General features: G+C 29.9%; 1 pseudogene; it reads left to right on the top strand.

Moving 5' to 3' along the window:
- The first annotated feature begins 5,350 nt into the window (after window positions 1-5,350).
- On the top strand, window positions 5,351-19,271 carry LOC129312962 (pleiotropic drug resistance protein 2-like; annotated as a pseudogene).
- Window positions 19,272-21,125: the final 1,854 nt, after the last annotated feature.

Raw genomic sequence — 21,125 nt, forward strand, 5'->3', positions numbered from 1 at the left:
TTTCATCTGATTTCAATTATAAGCAAAAACTATCCAATTTTCATAATTTAAATTGCATCCAGTCCATATTTTTTTAAATAAAATTAATGTATAATGGATGTTTCTAGTTTTGCCTCTTATTTATAACTAGAAGAGATGATTAATTATATTTATCGCAATAAATGACTGTCATTATTAACAAAGACATTTGAGGAAAAAAATCAATTTTAAATGTAATTGATAATACTTTCTTTGTTCCTATTTATTTGTCCAATAAAGTACAGATTAATGAGCATAAAAAATCTATGCAGAGTGTGAGATTTATTTTTGGATAAATATAATTTTGGTTCATATATTTTACTTGTATTTTGCTTTTAATTTTTATTTTTTTATATTTTAGATCCCTATATTTTATTTTTTATTATTTTTAATCCCTTTATAAGCAAAACATAGGAACCTTAAAATGACTTAAAATAATAAAAAATAAAAGTATAGAAATTTAAAATATTAAAAAAATATAGAGATAAAAAATAAAATGCGAGTAAAATTCATGGATTAAAAATTATATTTATCCTTTATTTTTTTTTGTTTTTCACCTGCAGAAGTTATTATTGAAAAAAGTCATCATTGTACCTGGAAATTTGAAACAAAGACAAGTATTTATCAACAAAGTAAGAAAACAGGTAAATAGACACAAAGAAAAAACAGCTTTTGTTAAATGAATTTATTTGTTTATAATTGAGATTGGGAAAATGATTTTTTTTTAAAGAAGAAAGTTACTAAAAATGAATAAGAAAAATATAATTTTAGATCCACACTTTGTTTGCATCTTATTGTATGTTCTTGCATTTTTTTTTTTATGTTTTAGATTCTTACATTTTTATTTTTCAGTGTTCTCAGTTCCTAAATATTCAAAGTGTAGGGACTTCAGAGGAACCTAAAATACCAAAACAGTAAAAGTGTAGGGATCTAAAATACTGAAAAAAAGTATAAAGATCTATATTAAAATATAAGTAAAGTGCAGGGATCTAAATTATATTTTTGTAAATGAATATTCTAGGAAGAATTTCAATTAAGAATTATGGATGAAACTTAATCATTAGTGGGCTAAAAAAAAATATGAAACTTCAGTTTAGTCCAGAAGGATTGAAAATGAAATAATTTCAATGATGAAAATACTAAAGTACCTTTCACTTATTATATAGAATCATTAATTTTTAATTTTCTTACTTCATTTATTAATTTATTAGTATGAGTTGTGAATTACATAAATTTGACATATCAATAATCATATAAAACTTGACATCAGTTATTTAATCATAAATAATAAAATTAATTATTAAATTACTAACTTTACTTGTTAATTTATTGACATCAACTATAAATATTGTAATTTAAAATTAATGTTAATAAATTAATAATAAAGTTAAAAAATTAACAATTAATGTTGCTTCTTGTTTGATAAATAAATATAATTTAAAATTTATATTAATAAATTAAAAATTAATAATTTTATATAACGAGTGAATGATACTTTAATATATTTTTTTTTACCATTGAATGTTTTTTTATTTTAGTCCTCCAGCATTCAACTGCAATTTTAATTTTTTTTTAAACCCATACATAATTAAGTCCCATTCATGATCTGAAACTCTCCCGGTATTTTAATTAATTATGAGAGAGAGAAAAGGAGAAAGATTTAATGAAAGATATGATGAGAAGTAATCTGTGACTAATTAATGTGTTAATAGGGGCAGCCACTTAGGCTCAACCGTTTACAATTAAGAGGGTGGACACCTGCTCTGTCATTAAACTGACACCTGCTCATCCTTTCCAACCACATCAATTTATGTTTTTCTCAAACTCACGACAATTTTAATATATATAAAAAATCAACATACTTCCAAAAAGTGGGTCATTAATTATTAATTGTTTTTTTTAATTGGACCTTTTTAGAATATTCGATGGATGGAGAGTAAAAGATTAGAGAATGTGATTTTAAAGATGATGTATAATCCCTTCATTTTCAAGTATTGTCAAGTTTAACCAACTTACATAATTTAAGAAATTTGTCTAATTCTAATAATTATGTTTAACAAATTGAAACGTTTGAATTAAAATACAGTTGTAATTAATTTTTACTTTTTTTCTTTAATTTAATGATATTATTCATTTATGATGAGAAATTCGGGAACAATGTAATGCATATTTCTTAAAATTTGCAATTTTATTCATAAAAAAATAATAAAACATATAATAGTTTAGACAAAGTATTTAATAAGAGTAAACTGAATAAAAGTTTCATTTTCTTTTTAAACACATCAGTAATTCAACTATCTCTATTTAGTTTTAATAAAGTAGTTAGAAATTACTCATAAATGAAACCGAAAAAAATATTTATTAATTTAATGCTGGGCAAGAAAATATTTGATAGTTAATCGATCCTAAGCCTACGCCTATCATACCCAGCTCAGGCTGGATTTTCATAATTAGGCCGAATTGGTATAAATTTAGATCCCCACCACATATCCATCAAGGACGCAAGTATACATATTAGGAAGGAGTGAATTTGTTATTAAAAAAAAAATTAGCATGGTTATTTTAAATTTCACGTTACTCTTAATAACCATTGCAGCGGATTAATTGGTTTTTGGCATGGATTACTGGAAAGTAATTATTAAGCCAAAAATGGTGTGTTTTCTTGCGTTTGGATTGGTAGAATGAGCAATGCATGCATCATTTTGTTGACTTGTTTTGAGCTCAAATGGATAGAGATCATGGTTAGTCAGATCAGATCACGGTTGATACAGATCATCATTGTGAAATCACATCAACACAAACCACGACCCTTTCCTTTCAATTTCAGTTCACCATAACGTGTGTTTGGCTACCGGTTAGTCTGGTTAGCATTTAATATCCAACTTAATTTTAATATTTTACTCCACCTATCTCAAATTATAAAATATATTTAAAATTTTTTTATTTAAAATATAAAAGATTTTAAATAAATTAATATTTTATTAAATGTTTTTAATTTTAATATTACTTTTTTTTATAATTAATTTTTATTCTTTTCAAACGTATTAAATGATCGATATTTTTAAAAATTTATATTTTATTTTTAAAAATAAAATTATTAAATAATTTTAATAAAAATTTATTGATATATAAAATTTAATTTAAAAATATTTATAATTTAAAAATAAAAAAAGTACTGTTTATAGGCAGAGTCGGACCTAAAGGGGCAAGCAGGCCCGATGAATTACACAGCTTTTGGTAGAAGCTTCATTTTCTCTTTGCAAAATAGTTTAAACTCAATTTTAGCCCTCCCATTTCTTGTTTATTTTCAATTTGGCCCCCCAATCATGAAAGTCTAGATCCGTCCTTGTTATATAGGACATAAAAAGATGGAGTATTTTTTAATTTTATTTATAAAACACCTCAATAATTTTTAAATTTATCTTTATCCTTTTATCCATGTTAAATACTAAATATTTTATTTTAATATATATATATATATATTTAATAAAAATAAAATTATAAACTTATTAAATTTTAAAATAGGGTTAATGAGATTTAAATTTTTTTATACTAATAAAATATGATAAAAATGATGTATAAATAAAAAATAAAGAGGGGTACATTCTCATTTGGGCGGCTTAAAAGTTAAAACTGACTTTTGTAAAATTAAATATTAACCGAGGACCAAGTATTACAATGGAAACAAAACTTTTTTTTTTTTTTAAAGAAAAACTGGGTTTTAGGAACAAAATTATGTTTTGGAAACTGGTAGCTAAATACACATAGATACGTTAGATAAGCCTTTTATTTAATGGGACAAGACTTGACTCAGCGTCTCTCGCTGTCCTTATCTTATTCATCTCCATATTTCTGTTATTTATGTAATAAGGATCATTTAGTAAAACCTTTTAATATACTTTTTCGAGAAAAATATAACTATGTGTTCATATAGTTTTTCGTATTTTGATACAGGTCTGTATTGTTTTTTTCAGCGCTTCAAATTTCTCTAATTTATTTCGTCTATAACATCAATTATTATATGTTTTTAATATGCCTGTGAGGATACTAAGATACTATAACGGTATCAAATATGTTGAACTATGATTAATGTTATTAATATGTGTTGAGGTGGAATTATAATTTAACATATTAACAACGTTGCCCACCCTATTTTATTTCATGTCTCAATTTATGAAATCATAATTTTACTTGAGCACAAAGATTGACTTCATTAATCATATGTTAATATATTTAATATTGTTAATGGTACTTCATCATTCTTTTGAGCATTAAAATATAGTAGGATAATGTTTCAAATGGGATAAACTAGAGAATCTTAAGGCAATGAAATAATGGACTTATATTAAAACATGTTAAAAATATAGAGATTTGTTTAGTTTATTTTTTATAAATAAAGTGTATGTGAGTTGGGTCTTGTGAACTCATTAAAACTACATTATATCCCAACAGTATTTATAAATTATTTATTAATGAATAAATTATTTATTAATAATGTTTTCATTAATGATAAATTGAATCTATAACCTCGTAAATAATGAACCAAGTCATTATTAAATAGACCGTATTTTAATCTACTGGTCATGATTTCACCCGGCATGCTCATGTCCATTGACCCATGAATCTCTCTCTTTTTTGGCAATGCGGGCCTTTAATTTGTTTCAAAATTGAGACAGTACTAGTACTGATATTAGCCGTCCCAGAGTCGGTTAATTTATTATACTCGGTTCAAACCGGATAAATCTTAAACCTCTATCTTGCCTTTCCTTTCAATATTGACAAGCATAACGATATCTTCTGGGAAACACCCCTGGCAAGTACTTTCATGTTTTCTTCTGTCCTCTCTCTCTCTCTCTCTCTCTCTCTCTCATAACCTCACATTTTCTCACCATTTTCCCAGGTCCACAATACACCTTCTTTGTTCAAATCTGAAAGGTAGTAAGCATTTTCTTTCTTGGTTGCTTAGAAAATCCTTGTTTGGTAGATATTAGAATCAACTGTATGTATATGTGTGATCTGTCTGATGTTCCTTAGCTTCTCGCAATTCAGACACTGTGTTTTTGTTTGGTATGTCAGATTACATAAACTTCTTTCTTAAGCTATGTAACAACCTTTGATCGTCTTCTTGCTTCTTCTGAGATTCGGTAATCTGAAACTGCATGAAGGATTATAATTTTTTTTCCTTAATTTAGAACCAAACCCGTCAGTATCTTTTGGTTTGTTCCGTCAAATTCTGAAACCACCCTTGTTCATTATATAAGGATTTTCATTGCCTTCCTAATTTTGCTCGTCAGAAAATTGCATTCCTCACATAAGGATTTTCATTCCCTTCTTACTTTCTCAGAATATGATGATGAAATCTCAGAAACTTCCATTGCTCTCGTAAGAACTTTCATTTCTTTCTTTTGGTTGCTCTTCGGAATCTGATGAAATCTCAGAAGCTTGAATTTCTGACACAAGAACTTTCATTTCCTTCTCTTAGTTGCTCATCAGAATCTGATGAAATCCCAGAAACTTCCATATATAGCTGACATAAAAGAACTTCCATTTCCTTCTCTTAGTTGCTCATCAGAATCTGATGAAATCTTAGAAACTTCTATAGCTGACATAAAAGAACTTTCATTTCCTTCTCTTAGTTGCTCATCAGAATCTGATGAAATCTCAGAAACTTCGATTTTGCTGACATGAGGATTTTTCATTAGTTTGACAGAAGGTGCAGATATGGAGGAAGAAAAGGAAGGAGACAACAATGGAGGGAGAGTGAACAGCAGCTTGAGGATGAGCATAGGATCAGTGAGCAGCAGCAGAAGGAGCTGGGTATCTGCAAGCATGAGGGACACGTGGAGTGGACATGGAGGAGTGTTTGAGAGGAGCTTGAGAAGAGAAGATGAAGACGAACAAGAACTGAAATGGGCTGCCATTGAAAGGCTTCCAACATTTGAGAGGATAAAAACAGGCATGATGAAGAAGATGAAGCAGCAGCTTCAGGTTCTGGATTTTGGGACTGTTGATTATGAACAGGTTGATGTCACCAAGCTTGGGATTCAAGAAAGGAGGAACCTCCTGGACTGTATTCTGAAGAATCTTGAAGAAGATAATCTCAAGTTCTTGCAAAGAATCAGAAACAGGATTGATAAGTAAGTTTAATTACCTCTCCATTACAAGTTATTCAAAATTGGATTGATTATTAAATCAATTAAAATACTAGTTCAATGTTTGATAGTTAAAAATATGATTAAACTGAACATAAAGAAAACATTTTATTAAACTAGTTAAAACATTGGTTTAATAATTTACTAATTTAATTGGCTAGGTTGACTCGAGAGTTTGATTCTTGTATAAGAATAATTGGCAAAAAATATTAAATGAATAAGAGTTTTCTATTAAGTCAGGGGTCTTATGATTTTGAATATGTTTCAATTAAAAAATATGAAGCCAAGAGGAAATGAAATTTCAAATTTTGATGTTATTATTATTTAAAGGTTAAAGGTACATTTTGTACTTAAAATATTTTTTAAATAGTACCCAACATCTTAAGTTATTGGTTAGAGCAATTTTATTATTAAAGTTTTTGAAATTATTGGCTAGCACTAGCAACTAGTACCCTAAATCTAGTATTTTTTGAGTTTAACAGTAAGGGCAAAAATATTTTATTTTAATTACTTTAAAGATAAAATTGTTTCAATCAATAATTTAAAGTGTATGGTATTTCTCAAATAATACTAAGGAAAAAAATGTATATTTACCCTATAATCTGTTTTTTCATATCAAGTCAATATAGTATATTTTACAACATAGTTTTTTTTGGCCACATATTTTAGAATATAGTTAGGTTGGAAATAATAGTAAAACTATAAGGTTCAAAATTAAATTAAAAACATCAAAAGTAAACTCTAGTTCATCTTCCTTTCTGTTTTCCCCCCAAGAAAATTTAACATTGGAGAAAGCTTAAGCACATCTGGATCATAATTTTCCTTCTTGTTTTTTTTTGACTATATTTTAAAATTTTACATAGAATTAATAGAGCATGGTGTTAACATGGATGGACACTCCCTCTTCTTTAAAATCATTTTCACTTTTGAGTTTTTGTCATTTTTCAAAGTTTTTGTTTCTTGGGAATTTTTAATGAAATATGATTTTTTAATGCTCATTTATACAAATCATGAAATTATTAAATAGTTTAATAAATGCCCTCATATTAAATAACCTTATATCTAATGCTCCAACAAATTATTTAGAGATTTGATGCCTATAAGCAAAGTCTTAAATTTGAATTTTCTAAATAAAAAATGATGTTAGGAGTGCACTAATAATTTGATAAAAAATATAAATATAAAAGTATTATTGATTTGATAAAAAATTATAAATACAAAAATATAGGTATCTTGATTTACTTTAATTTTAATTTGGTTTTACTTGAACTGATTTTTTTTTGGGAACCATTGAACTGATTTTTTTTTTACTTGCAAACAACTTTAAATTTTGGTGTTGTTGAATAGGGTTGGAATAGAGATCCCAAAGATTGAAGTTCGATTTGAGCATTTGTTTGTAGAAGGAGATGCATATATTGGAACCAGAGCACTTCCCACACTAATCAATTCTACCCTCAATGCAATGGAGGTATTGTATTTTTTTAATTAATTTAATTAATTGCTCCCTCTGGTCCTTAATTAAGACGAATTTTGAATTTTTTTTGGTTTTTTTTTATGATCAAAGGCAAAGCAAAATACAAGACTGTAAAAATAAAATAAAAAAAGCAACAAGAACTTTTTTTGCCTTTAATATAAGGTTAAAGTTAGAGTAATTAATGCTTTTTCTAATTTTACTCATTATTTATTTATTATCATTTGAATTTTAGAAAAAAAATTTATTATTATGATTGATTTTGAATAATGATGAAATTGAAAGTTATATTTTTTACGATTTTAAAATTATAAGATTTGGATCACATGCTTGTAGCAATTATAGGCATTGGTTGCCTATACTCACGTGACAAAATCTATTCTGTCCATTTAATCAAGGGTTTGAAAAATATTGTTACAATTGAAATTAGGAAACAATAAATTCAAATCTCTTAAATAGCATCACATAATGGATGTCTACCCTATTTTTAGCCTATTGTTGGTATAAATCTTCTTCCTCCACTTCCTATGTCATTGAGTAACCTATGAAGGAAAAAAAAACAATAATCTCATAAAAAATATAATAATATTAATTCATTCATAAATAATATATGATATGTACTCATCTATCATAATAGGAAACATCGATGCAAAATATGATAATATCGATTGTATGAAAATAATAATATAAGCATGCATTGTTTAATAAAGTTATGAATTTTAAATAGAAATGAGGTGGACATTTATTATGTAATAATATTTAAGAGATTTGGATGAATTAGAATTTAGCATTTCTTGATTTTGATTGGAATGAGATTTTTCAAACCCTTACTTTAATGAATAGTATGGATTTCATCACATGAGTATGGGCACCTAATACCTGTAATTACTATAGGCATGGGATTCAAATTCAAAATTATAACTAACATTTTTTAATAAGCATGGTCTTTTGTTTTCGTCAATAAGCGTGGGGTTGACTTCCTTTTACATTAATGATAGAATTGAGTATCTATTTCATCTAGGGGACCAAAATTCACTGGCCACACATTTTTATACTTTTTTATTTGTATTTTTGGCCGTAAATTTGTATACTTCCTCCATTTCAAATTATAAAATACTTTGATAAAATTTTACATTCTAATAATACACTTTATAATCTTACTTTTTTAAGACAAAAATATAAACTTTCTAAAATACTCTTTATCTAATATTTCATTAATAAAAAAATATTGAAGAGAGAGAATATATGGAAAGAGTAATATTAAATAAGTATCATTAATAAAATTTTACTTTTATTAAAGTATTTTATATTTTAAAATGTTAAATATTCTATAAAATTATTTTATAATTTGAGGTGGGGGTGTATTTTGTTTATTTATTTCTTTATTTTTTTTTATAGGTCTTTCCTTCAACTACTTTTCTTTTCTTTTAATTTCCTCCTACCACTTCAAGGTCTTAACTCTTAACTGCGGATAGCAGTTATAAAAAAATTAAATGAGGTTTATATTCTTATTAATTTTTTTTCTAGAAAGATGTAGTTTTTGTGCTGGACAAGAGCATTAAATTTTTGTCGTCTACACACAAACAAAGACAGAAAAAGACAGACATGTGCATTAATACAAGATCAAATCCATAAAATCATGCCCCCCTCTGTAATTTATTTTTGTTTATTTATAACAATTTAGTTGTTGAAAATATTTGTGAATTTTGAATATTTTTTTATTGAGGGGATTATGTACTTTAATGACTCAGTTATCAATTTTATTTTGTTTAAGTTCAAATTTAGGCAGTTTAATTTTAGTTTCTTAATCTCAAGATGAAAAATGTTGCTTTTGGAAACTTACCATTAAAAGTTTATCTTTATTATATATGTTTTTACTTCTCATGAAATAAAAAAAGGAAAATTTTTAAAATTTATATTATTTAAATTTAATCTGAAGGATCTATATTTAAATTAAGGTAGAGTGAAAATCAAGCACTTCGAGTTTTTTACTTGTCCCTAAAAAAACGAATGAAAATCAAAGAATTCGAGTTCATGTGCTTTGTGCTGCAAAAGCGGAAAAAGATCATGTGCACTGGGTTTTGTGTACCTAATTAGTTTACCAAATCGCCCATTCAGGTAGTTCCTCAACTGCTTCTTCCACAAAAAAATAAAAAAATAAAAAATAAAAATAAAACAAATAAATTAGTAATTGAGGGCGGGATTAATTTCAACTTTTAAAAGTTATTTTTATTTTTTTAAAAAATATAAAAATATTTAAATAAGTTTTTTGGATTTAACTATTTTTAAAATTATTTTCACTCTTTGTTGTTAAAATATACAAATAGAAATATATTAAAATTTTTGTCTTCTTTGTTTTGTTTTTAAAATGTATTATATTTGATTATTGAAAACTAATGTCAACCATAACAATTTACTATCACAGGGCACTACCATTAATATCAATCAATTTTATAATTCTAAAATTATTTTTAAATTAAATAATCAAATATACTTTTTTTAAGAAAATTAGAAATTAGTTTACACAATAGTTTTTTTTAAATTAAAAATGGGAACAAAATCAAAACCTTAGACTTAGTTTTTCAAACAATATTTTTTTTTAATTTTTCATTGCAAATTTCTGTAAAAATAGCTCCTTATTTTTTTTTTCCGCCAGAAAAATAGCTCCTTAACTTAGACAGGTGAAATATCATAAAACTGGAATCCACATGACTCTTTAGTCTGAATTAGTGACCTATATCAACTCACACAAGTATATTTTTATGCGTCATTTTTGCTATCTCATTATCTTATTTCACTTTCATTTATTCGTGCTATGATCAAGTCATTGTTATTCTGTGTGCTACAAACAACTATTTTGATTGAGAAATCGTATTGATGGGTTTTAGTTTTATAAGATGAAACTGAGATGACGTCCTGTTAGAACTAAGTAATTCACTAATGCAAAAAAAAAAAAAAAAAAGATACTGCAATAAACTTAATTCTAATATGCTTAATTTTAATATTGATGGATTTTCTCTTTCTGGGGTAAACAGAATATTCTGGGATCAATTAAGCTTTTCCCATCAAAGAAAAGGGTTGTCAACATACTTCAAGATGTCAGTGGAATCCTCAAACCTTCAAGGTAGCTTATAGGGACATCTTCTTTATTGCATCACCCTCTAAATTCTTCATATTAATTAATAATTCACTTTATACAACTTCTAGCTATTTATTTTGGGATAAGAGAATTTTTTTTATCTACATTTGCTGTAGCACATTAGTGATAACAAATTTCGATTATGAAGTTTTACAAGTTACAGAATGGGATCTCACGGTGAATAATATATCTAACTCCGTTCTTGTGTATCACACTATTCAGAATGACTTTACTTTTGGGGCCTCCAGGATCTGGAAAAACTACACTGCTTCAGGCTCTTGCTGACAAATCAGACGAGGACTTAAGGGTTAGTCATGCTCTTGATCAATTTCAATTACTTTGTATTTCTTGAATCATGCATTTGAGAGGAATTGAATCTTCTAATTGTTCAAAAAATTTGTAGAAAGGTAGCAGAACTTTACAATGATAGTGTGTATCAATGTGAGATACTTCTAGTAACAGCAGGATAAGCGATTTAGAAAGAACTTCTTAGGCATACTTGAATGCTTTTACATGTCTTTTTGTGATTGACTTGATAATTTTAACGCTACATTGATCAAAATCAATCAACAGGTATCAGGAAGAATCACTTACTGTGGTCGTGAATTATCAGAGTTTGTCCCTCAAAGAACATGTTCTTATATAAGCCAACACGATCTTCATCATGGAGAGATGACAGTCAGAGAGACTTTGGACTTTTCTGGGCGTTGTTTGGGAGTTGGAACAAGGTATGAATTGTTGATGGAATTGTTGAAAAGAGAAAAGCAAACCAGAATCAAACCAGACCCTGAGATAGATGCGTTCATGAAAGCCACTGCAATGTCTGGCCAAGAAACAACTCTTGTTACTGATTACATTCTAAAGGTTTAGTGCCTCTTTTTCTACTATTTTCTTTCATTCAGTCACTATATAGTTTGAGTTCCTAGATTGTCTAACATATCAATAAAATGAAGGCAGATTCTTGGATTGGAAACATGTGCTGATACTTTGGTGGGAGATGAGATGAGAAGGGGCATATCCGGTGGAGAAAGGAAGCGATTAACTACCGGTATAAGCGATTAACTATGGATTCTTAGATATGTAAGACTGAAAAATCAAACAATTTTGCAAGTAATCTTCAAAGAATTTGAAGAATGAAGAACAAAAACAAAACCTAAAACTTCATGCCAGTCTTTCTATAATCATTATTGGCTCTAGTTTTATCCTTTTATTTTCCAAAAAGTTTTGGCAATGTTCTTCCCATGCATGATTTTGGTGAGAATCTTTAAACAAAATATTCTAGACATGTAAGATGACAAATCACATAATTTTGCTAGTGTGAGATAGGTCAATGTAACATATCAACATCATTTCGAACTGACTAGAAACATTTGCAAGGAAAGTTTAGGTAAAATAAGGTTCATAATTAATGTATTGAATATTACTTTGCATTATAGAACTACCTATTTTGCTAGCTTTCATTCAAACGGTTAGATTAAAATGCTGATACAGGTGAGATGCTAGTTGGGCCTGCAAAAGCTTTCTTCATGGATGAAATTTCAACTGGTTTGGATAGTTCCACAACCTTTCAAATTGTGAGGTTCTTGAGACAGATGGTCCATATCATGGATGTTACAATGATAATCTCTCTTTTGCAACCTGCACCAGAAACCTATGACCTTTTTGATGACATAATCTTACTCGCAGAAGGCCAGATAGTATATCAAGGCCCACGTGAAAACATTCTTAATTTCTTTGAGAGTGTGGGTTTCAAATGCCCAGAAAGAAAAGGAATTGCAGACTTCTTGCAGGAAGTTACTTCCAAGAAGGACCAAGAACAATACTGGTTCAGAAGGGACAAACCTTACCAATATGTTAGTGTGCCTGATTTTGTAGATCACTTCAACAAGTACTACATTGGTCAGAAACTCTATGGAGAGCTTCAGATTCCTTATGACCAAAGAAAAGCTCATCCAGCAGCATTGGTGACAGAGAATTATGGTGCTTCAAGATGGGAGCTTTTCAAGGCATGCTTTGCTAGAGAGTGTCTCTTGATGAAACGAAACTCATTCATATATATATTTAAGACAACTCAGATAATAATTATGTCTTTGATTGCCTTGACAGTATTTCTTAGAACAGAAATGAAGTATGGCAAACTTGAAAATGGGACAAAATTCTTTGGTGCTTTGTTTTTCAGTCTTGTCAATGTCATGTTCAATGGAATGGCAGAGCTTGCACTCACCATTTTAAGGCTTCCTGTTTTCTTCAAGCAGAGAGATTTCTTATTTTACCCTGCATGGGCTTTTGCACTGCCCATTTGGGTCCTCAGAATCCCTCTCTCTTTGATGGAATCAGGATTATGGATCATCCTTACTTATTATTCCATTGGATTTGCCCCTTCTGCTAGTAGGTATGTATCCACTGAGATGAAAAAAATTCATGGCTTTCATTTAACATCTTGAAATTTTGAGTCAGACTAGTTCATGAAAGGTATTACAATCTTCATGACTAAGTTGTCAAGAGATCCATCCATCCATGCCACCTGGTCCTTGACACAAATGACTTCTTTAATCACATATAATTGAGTGAGATCATAATCTTCTGTAATTTTTTTAGTGTGATTGAACTGCAAACTACACTGGATGATGAATCTAGAACAAATACATTTCAGGTTTTTTCGTCAGTTTTTGGCATTCTTTTGTGTACATCAAATGGGTTTATCTCTTTTCCGCTTCATTGCTGCACTTGGAAGAACACAAATCGTAGCAAACACACTTGGAACCTTCACACTGCTACTTGTTTTTGTCCTTGGTGGTTTCATCGTTTCTAAAGGTAAGTGCCAGTTTGTATTTTGTTCACTTCTGCTTCACTGGTCAAAAAATAATGACAGAAAATAAGTTCATGTGCTTTCCACTTCATAACTTAAGCTTTCATGTGAAACGGCTATTCATCTGATATCAGAATTTCTCTAATCAAGTGATAAAGAAGTTCAGTACTTAAATTCATTGGTCTTTACTAAATAACTTAAACTTTCAAGTGGAATGATTCTTGACTTGGTGTGTGAAACTTGGATTTTTACCTTTATAGATGATATCAAACCATGGATGATATGGGGCTACTATGCTTCTCCTATGATGTATGGACAAAACGCCATAGTCATCAATGAATTCCTTGACAAAAGATGGAGTTCTGTAAGACACTTTAAATGTGAAAAAAAGTATTTTTCTGGCCTTGTAAACTTGCTTCACTGATAGTTCGTCGCTGCATGTTTGTGTTTTCCGACAGCCTAATATTGACCCAAGAATCCCTGAACCCATTGTTGGAAAGGCTCTTCTGAAGGCTAGAGGGATGTTCACAGAAGAATATTGGTACTGGATCTCTGTTGGTGCTCTTCTAGGCTTTTCTCTACTTTTCAACATTTGTTTCATTGCTGCATTAACATTCTTGAGTCGTAAGTAACCATGTTAATCTTCCCCCTCTCACATTAACATATGACTTCATTTTCAAGACTGGCTTAAAATATCAATTTGCAGCATTTGGAGATTCTAAATCTATAATTGTTGAGGAGGACGTCACAAGAACAAGCACGGCAAGATCATCCATTGAGATACAAGAAATGAAAACCACAGAAGATAGATCAGCTTCAACTAAAAACTTGTTTCAAGGTAATGAGTCTTACCTTTGGTTTATTGGTTGTCCTACAAATATATTGCCAGAAAGATTTATACTGTAATTTTATGCTTGTTTCATCCTGAAATTCTTCTGGGGATATCTTATCTGTGAAAACTGAATCAATTGCAATTTACATCAAACCTCATGCGGTTATAAGATATTCCCTCTTCAATTACCAACTAATGGTAATTACACAGGCATTAGTATGGTTGCAAGTAACGTCCAAGACAATTCAAATCCTATAACAGCAGGGAGTGCAACAACTAAGAGGGGAATGATCTTGCCTTTTCGGCCCCTATCACTTGCTTTTGATCACGTGAATTACTACGTTGATATGCCAACCGTAAATTTCTACACTCTTGTCTTATTTATATCTTCTCAAATTATTATTCACTTTAGATATAATAGAGGTTCACTTGATAAAAATTGCTCACCACTTTGGCTTTCTTGTTTAGCTTTTTAGCTATATGTACTTCAAAAGAGGACTTGTATCTCATATTGGGCATGACAATTCCCTTTAAATTACTAGAAGACATTTCAAATTTTATCCATATTTATGTGCTTGCTAGTTTACTAATTGGTCTATATATCTAGGTTAACTAATTTCCCTTTTTTAAACGTTAACCAAAGCTTTAGATTAAGTATAACACAGGCAGTTTTATCACTCACACACATTCATATAAAAATTATTGACTGAGTTAACATGAAAAGAGTCAAGAAGAGTTTTCCATTGCCATATTTAGGTTTTATATAACAATTAATTTGAAATTTTAGAAGCATATGTGATATTAATGATCCGAGATCTTTAAGACCTGATATGTGTTTCTATGATAGGAAATGAAGAAGCAAGGAATTCAAGAAAGTAGACTTCAAATTCTAAGCAATGTTAGTGGTGCTTTTAGACCAGGAGTTTTAACTGCACTAGTTGGTGTCAGTGGTGCCGGCAAAACTACTTTGATGGATGTTCTGGCAGGAAGAAAAACTGGTGGTTATATTGAAGGAAGCATCAGTGTTTCTGGTTTTCCAAAGAACCAAGCAACTTTTGCTCGGATTTGTGGCTATTGTGAACAAAATGATATCCATTCTCCACATGTCACAGTCTATGAATCTCTTATATTTTCTGCTTGGCTGCGTCTTGGTAAGGAGGTGAAGAGAGAAGCACAAAGGGTATTACTTTATTCTTCTTAGAGACTATAACAGCATAATTCATGGATTTCTATTTAACAGTGAAAGATATACTTTATTCTTATTAGAAACAACATGCAAGGTTCAACTAATACGTCATGTTTTATCATTGAAAGCACATACTTTTCTAGGTTGAGATCATAGTGACTGTTAAGAAATTGAAATTTACTTTCTTGAAAATTTAACCATCAACTCCTGTTGAGATCATACTTTTATAGGTTCAATTAGTGGTCATGTTTTAGCTAACCTTCACCTCTTGCAATTGTTACCAATAGAACTATTCTTAGACATTCTCCTTTTTGTATTAAAGATGTTTGTTGAGGAAGTTATGGAGCTGGTTGAGCTACGTCCAGTGAAAGACTTTCTAGTAGGACTTCCAGGAATAGATGGTTTATCAACAGAGCAAAGAAAGAGACTCACCATTGCTGTGGAGTTGGTTGCCAATCCTTCTATAATCTTCATGGATGAGCCAACATCTGGCCTTGACGCTCGAGCCGCAGCAATTGTTATGCGTACAATTAGAAATACAGTAGATACGGGGAGAACTGTTGTTTGCACAATTCATCAACCAAGCATTGACGTATTTGAAGCTTTCGATGAGGTACATGACTTTATAAAAAGACTTAGGTGTAGATGTAGTTCTGTTTTGTTTGCGATCTATTTCTTCCAAAAAAAAAAGAAGAAGAAGAAGAAGAAAAAAGCTGTTATTGAGACTAATATTGAACATCTAAGGAAATTCACTCAGGCATTGTCTCATGACTTGTCAATATTTGGAACATGTATCATATATTTTAAAGATTGTTGTGAAGGAACCATTCTTACTCCATCTCATCTTGGTTTTAGTTGCTTTTGATGAAGAGAGGAGGACAAGTCATATTTAGCGGTCCCCTTGGTCGAAATTCACAGAACTTAATTCAGTACTTTGAAGTGAGTATAACATTTTGACAATGCATATATTTTTTAGATAAGTAATTTCTCTATAATCATGCAACATCCGTGTGTTTGTTTTAATTAAAAGCCCTTTGAGAAACCCTTGTGAATAAGTCCCCAATGTGCAGGCCATTCCATCGGTTCCTAAGATCAAGGAAGGAATTAATCCTGCTACATGGATGTTGGACATCACTTCCACAGCAGCTGAGTCTCAGCTAGGTGTGGACTTTGCAGAACTGTACACCAAGTCAGAATTATATCAGTAAGTCGTAGCCTGTGTTTCCTTTTTTTTTTTTACACTGGAAATGAGGCATATTTTTAATTTTTTTTAATTTTAACTTGTTTCTAGGAGGAATCAGAAGCTTATTAAAGAGCTAAGCACACCAGCACCAGGAACAAAGGACCTATACTTCCCAACTAGATACTCTCAGCCATTTATTACTCAATGCAAAGCTTGCTTTTGGAAACAACACTGGTCTTATTGGAGGAATCCACAATATAATGCCATCAGGTTGTTCTTGACAATAATTGTTGGTGTCATTTTTGGGCTCATTTTCTGGAACAAAGGCGATGAAACGTAAGTCAACGAGTTTTTCTTGATAGTAATGTACTTGTGCAATATCTATTAATTCTTGATTGCTTGATCAGTGAGACTCTAATACCATGTCAACATTCTACAAGTTTTGTTTATGATTTGGTAATCATTTCGACTAAAAAATCGTCTATGAGAACTCTCTCTTACACTTTCTGAATGACACTTCAACAATCTCTTTTGTTAAATCCTCAAAGAGAATTAACTTCGGACTCTTGGGTAAAGAACTATCAAAACTTGAGGACTAATATTTTTGTCTGTAGACAAAAGGAACAAGAAGTGTTCAATCTTATGGGTGCTATATTTTCTGCTATTTTCTTCCTTGGAGCCACAAACACTTCTGCTGTCCAACCTGTTGTTGCAATAGAAAGAACTGTTTTCTACCGTGAAAGGCAGCTGGAATGTACTCAGCTATCCCGTATGCATTTGCTCAGGTGAAATTCAACTGATCCTCTTACTTCAAAGAAGGAAAAATCATTTGTTAATTAAGTAAGACCATTTTCTTGTCGTGCGAAGTTGATCTCAGCAATTCTTGTCTCCTTCAGATTCTTTATATCACTTTGCTTCTTTGAAGTTTGATCTTGTTTCAACTCCATAAAGCATTCACTCCTTGAAATATTTGTATAATGTCATCATTTTAATACCTTTTTAATGGATGATCCCAGATTCTGAAAAGTTTGATACAATGTGGAAACACTTCATTGCAGGTAGCAGTAGAGATGGTTTATGTAGCAATCCAAACTCTTGTTTATAGCCTTATCCTTTTCTCAATGATTGGGTTCCCCTGGCAAGTTGACAAGTTCATCTGGTTCTACTACTTTGTCTTCATGTCCTTTGTCTACTTCACACTATATGGAATGATGACCGTAGCTCTAACACCAAACCATCAAATTGCTGCAATTGTTATGTCATTCTTTCTCACTTTCTGGAATCTCTTCACTGGTTTCATTATCCCAAGAAAGGTATTTTCTTCCCTTCTTTACTTGCATGTAGTTCACACACTAAGTCACCTACTGACATATCCATGCAGCTGAATGATCTTTGTGAACCATTCATTTTAAGTATCATAGTGCTTAGTTCAACTTTTTCTTCTTCTCTTGCCATAATATTTTGATCATATATACACCTTCAAGTAGAAATAGCTCAATCCACGGCTAAAAACATAATGTTAACATAAATGATACTCCCTCCAGTCCAAATTGAAAGACATTTTTCCTAGCTAAACTTGGTTCAAAATGTAGAAAACTTAGCACTTTTCAAAATTATTTTTTCAAATTTACCCTTGTAGTAATTAATGTGGGCATGAGAAATATAATCTGACTAAATACTTCTTCTCACTCTTATAATAAAAGGGTTAAGGAAATAAGAGAAAGACATGTCATTTTTTCATGGAAGTAAGGAAAGAACTGCTTTTATTGATATGGAAAATATGGTAGGAAGTGTCTTACAATTTGGACTGAAGGGAGTTTAAGTTTGTTTGATGAAGAACTTGTATTAGCACCCAATTGGATCACATTAGTTGGGACTAAACGTGAGTTTTACCAAAAAGAAAAGAAAAGAAAAGAAAAGAAACAGATACTACTATTAGCAATTGGATGGAATAGTCTGAGTAACTGAGTGTAATAATGATTAATGAACATGTGATCACATCAAGCATAAATTTCAATGAGGTCTTTAAAATTTTGCAGCAAATTCCAATATGGTGGAGGTGGTATTATTGGGCAAGCCCTACAGCTTGGACTGTATATGGCCTTGTTACTTCCCAAATAGGAGACAAAACCAGTAACGTGGAAGTTCCTGGATCAGCACCAATATCAGTAAAAGACTATCTTAAGAAACAGATGGGCTTTGAATATGGTTTCCTTGGAACTGTTGCTGTTGCTCACATTGCTTTTGCTGTTTTGTTTCTCTTTGTATTTGCATATGGCATCAAGTTCCTTAATTTCCAAAGAAGATAAAGGAGATTTAAGGACATGACAAATGAACGGAAAGGAAAACTTTTTAATCAATATCTGTATACTAATTACTGTCAGAAGAAATATTATATGCCCAAAGGGGCCCCCGCAACGACGACCAAAAAAATTATCAGAAATTTATCCGCAATTATATATATGTTATATTGTTATTCAATCTCCAAGTTGACCTATGATGTTTAATTATATATTGCCTTCAATCTATTTGAGAAATGGTTAAGAGATCATTTTTAAAGTTCTATGCATTTTTTTATTTAACAGAGATTTCAAGAAAGTATAGTTTAAAATTCTTAAAATTATAGTTGTTTTTTTAATTTGTTAGATGTGTATTTGTCATGACTCAAACTAGTTCCGGAAAACATGAACTATCCATCAGATCAGCAGAGTCTTGGTTGCCTCCTTCGTTCTATTCAGCATTCACAGTTCTTTTTCTTTATATAACCTGACGACCCATAGTTTGTGCTTGGGGTGGGATTTGAAGTTTCCATCCTAGTCGGCTTGGCATGAAAAAGTCCCCCCCCCCCCCAACCGTCTCATAATTTCAATCTATAGTATAGAATTAAGTTTAAGAGGTAATAAAACTTTTAATTTCTTAAATTTATTTCAGTTATTGATTGATCTCTTAAGTTTTTTTTTTTTTCCAGCATTGATCTCTTAAGTTTACTTTTGAGCTGAGAAAATTGGTTATGCCCACATAAGTGAAAGGCTAGATTTGTATTTTAAATCCATCAATGCTTAATCGGGCTTAAATAGGTCAGGCCATAATGGCTAAAAAAATAAACGGGCTAGTTCTTTAGTCAAGGCTTAGCCCGTTTAAGTATGTTTATATTTTTTATATAAAAATTATTAATATTTTTTTTGACCAACTAAAAAAATTATTAATATTGAATAAATGAGGAGGGAGATGATTCAAACATGAACAAAAAGAGGAAAAATATTTAAGAGTAAAAAGAAAATCCTAGCCTAAATAAAAAAGAAAATCTCAATATTTTTGCCAATGAAAAATTAACTCATAGTAAAATACAATCAAATATTATTGATTTTAAAAATGATAATGAACGATAATGCTTTTAATATTTTAGTGTTATTGTTTTATTAATATCTCTAGAAGACTTGTTTAGTTTATTTAGTTTTATTTGGTTTGATTTTGGAAATTTGAACAATGACTTTGTATTTTGGGGGGGTTAATATTTAATTATTTTTTTTCTAATTTATTTTATTTTTAGATAATTATTATAAAAAATTAAAATTTAAAAGGACTTAAAATCCCTAGTGCCAACCCTGAGCACGTGAGCTTTGGGGTTAGACTCTGCAAATCAAGGCCTCAAAGTAGAAATGGGCTACTTTTCAATTATGCAAGTTTTCCTAATTCTACTTTTTATTGATTTAGTTTTTAATATTTTTTTAAATTATCATGTTAGTCTTTTAAATTTTAAAAAATAAATTGACTCTTAAATTAATCTAATGCATAAAGTATGTTAATAATTTGGCATGTATAACACCCTCAAATTTTTTTCTCAAACAATTATCACAAACATGGTAGAAAAATGTTTATCATAATAAACAAAAATTAACTAATTCCTTTTTACTTTCTCACCGTCAAACTCCCTACAAATTCAAAGCAAAGCCACAACTATAAATATACTATTTGGTCAAACTCAATAAGCAAGTTATGACACATGGTCTAAATTATCATGCCCTTTTCAAAACATTCAACATTTTCAAATATCATCAATATCTCAATAAAATAAAATATATTTCTTAACAATGCATAGTTTACAATCATCCCAAAACATACGATATGTAAAAATTATTTAGAGAGACATGATCGCAAACATGAGGTTCATACGCTTAATAAATAACAAAACTTCTAACATTGACAATAATGCATTATTAAAAATCATAAATTCAAACCCAAAGAGAGGAAGTGCTTCCACACTACTAAATCAAGGGCTTCTTCACGTACTACACACTTGGTTCTTCTTTTAGAAAATGTTAACTAGAGGGAATA

The sequence above is a fragment of the Prosopis cineraria genome, unplaced genomic scaffold (genome assembly GCF_029017545.1).
Source record: "Prosopis cineraria cultivar Desert tree isolate PC_DT_omini unplaced genomic scaffold, ASM2901754v1 PC1, whole genome shotgun sequence".
NCBI lineage: Eukaryota > Viridiplantae > Streptophyta > Magnoliopsida > Fabales > Fabaceae > Prosopis > Prosopis cineraria.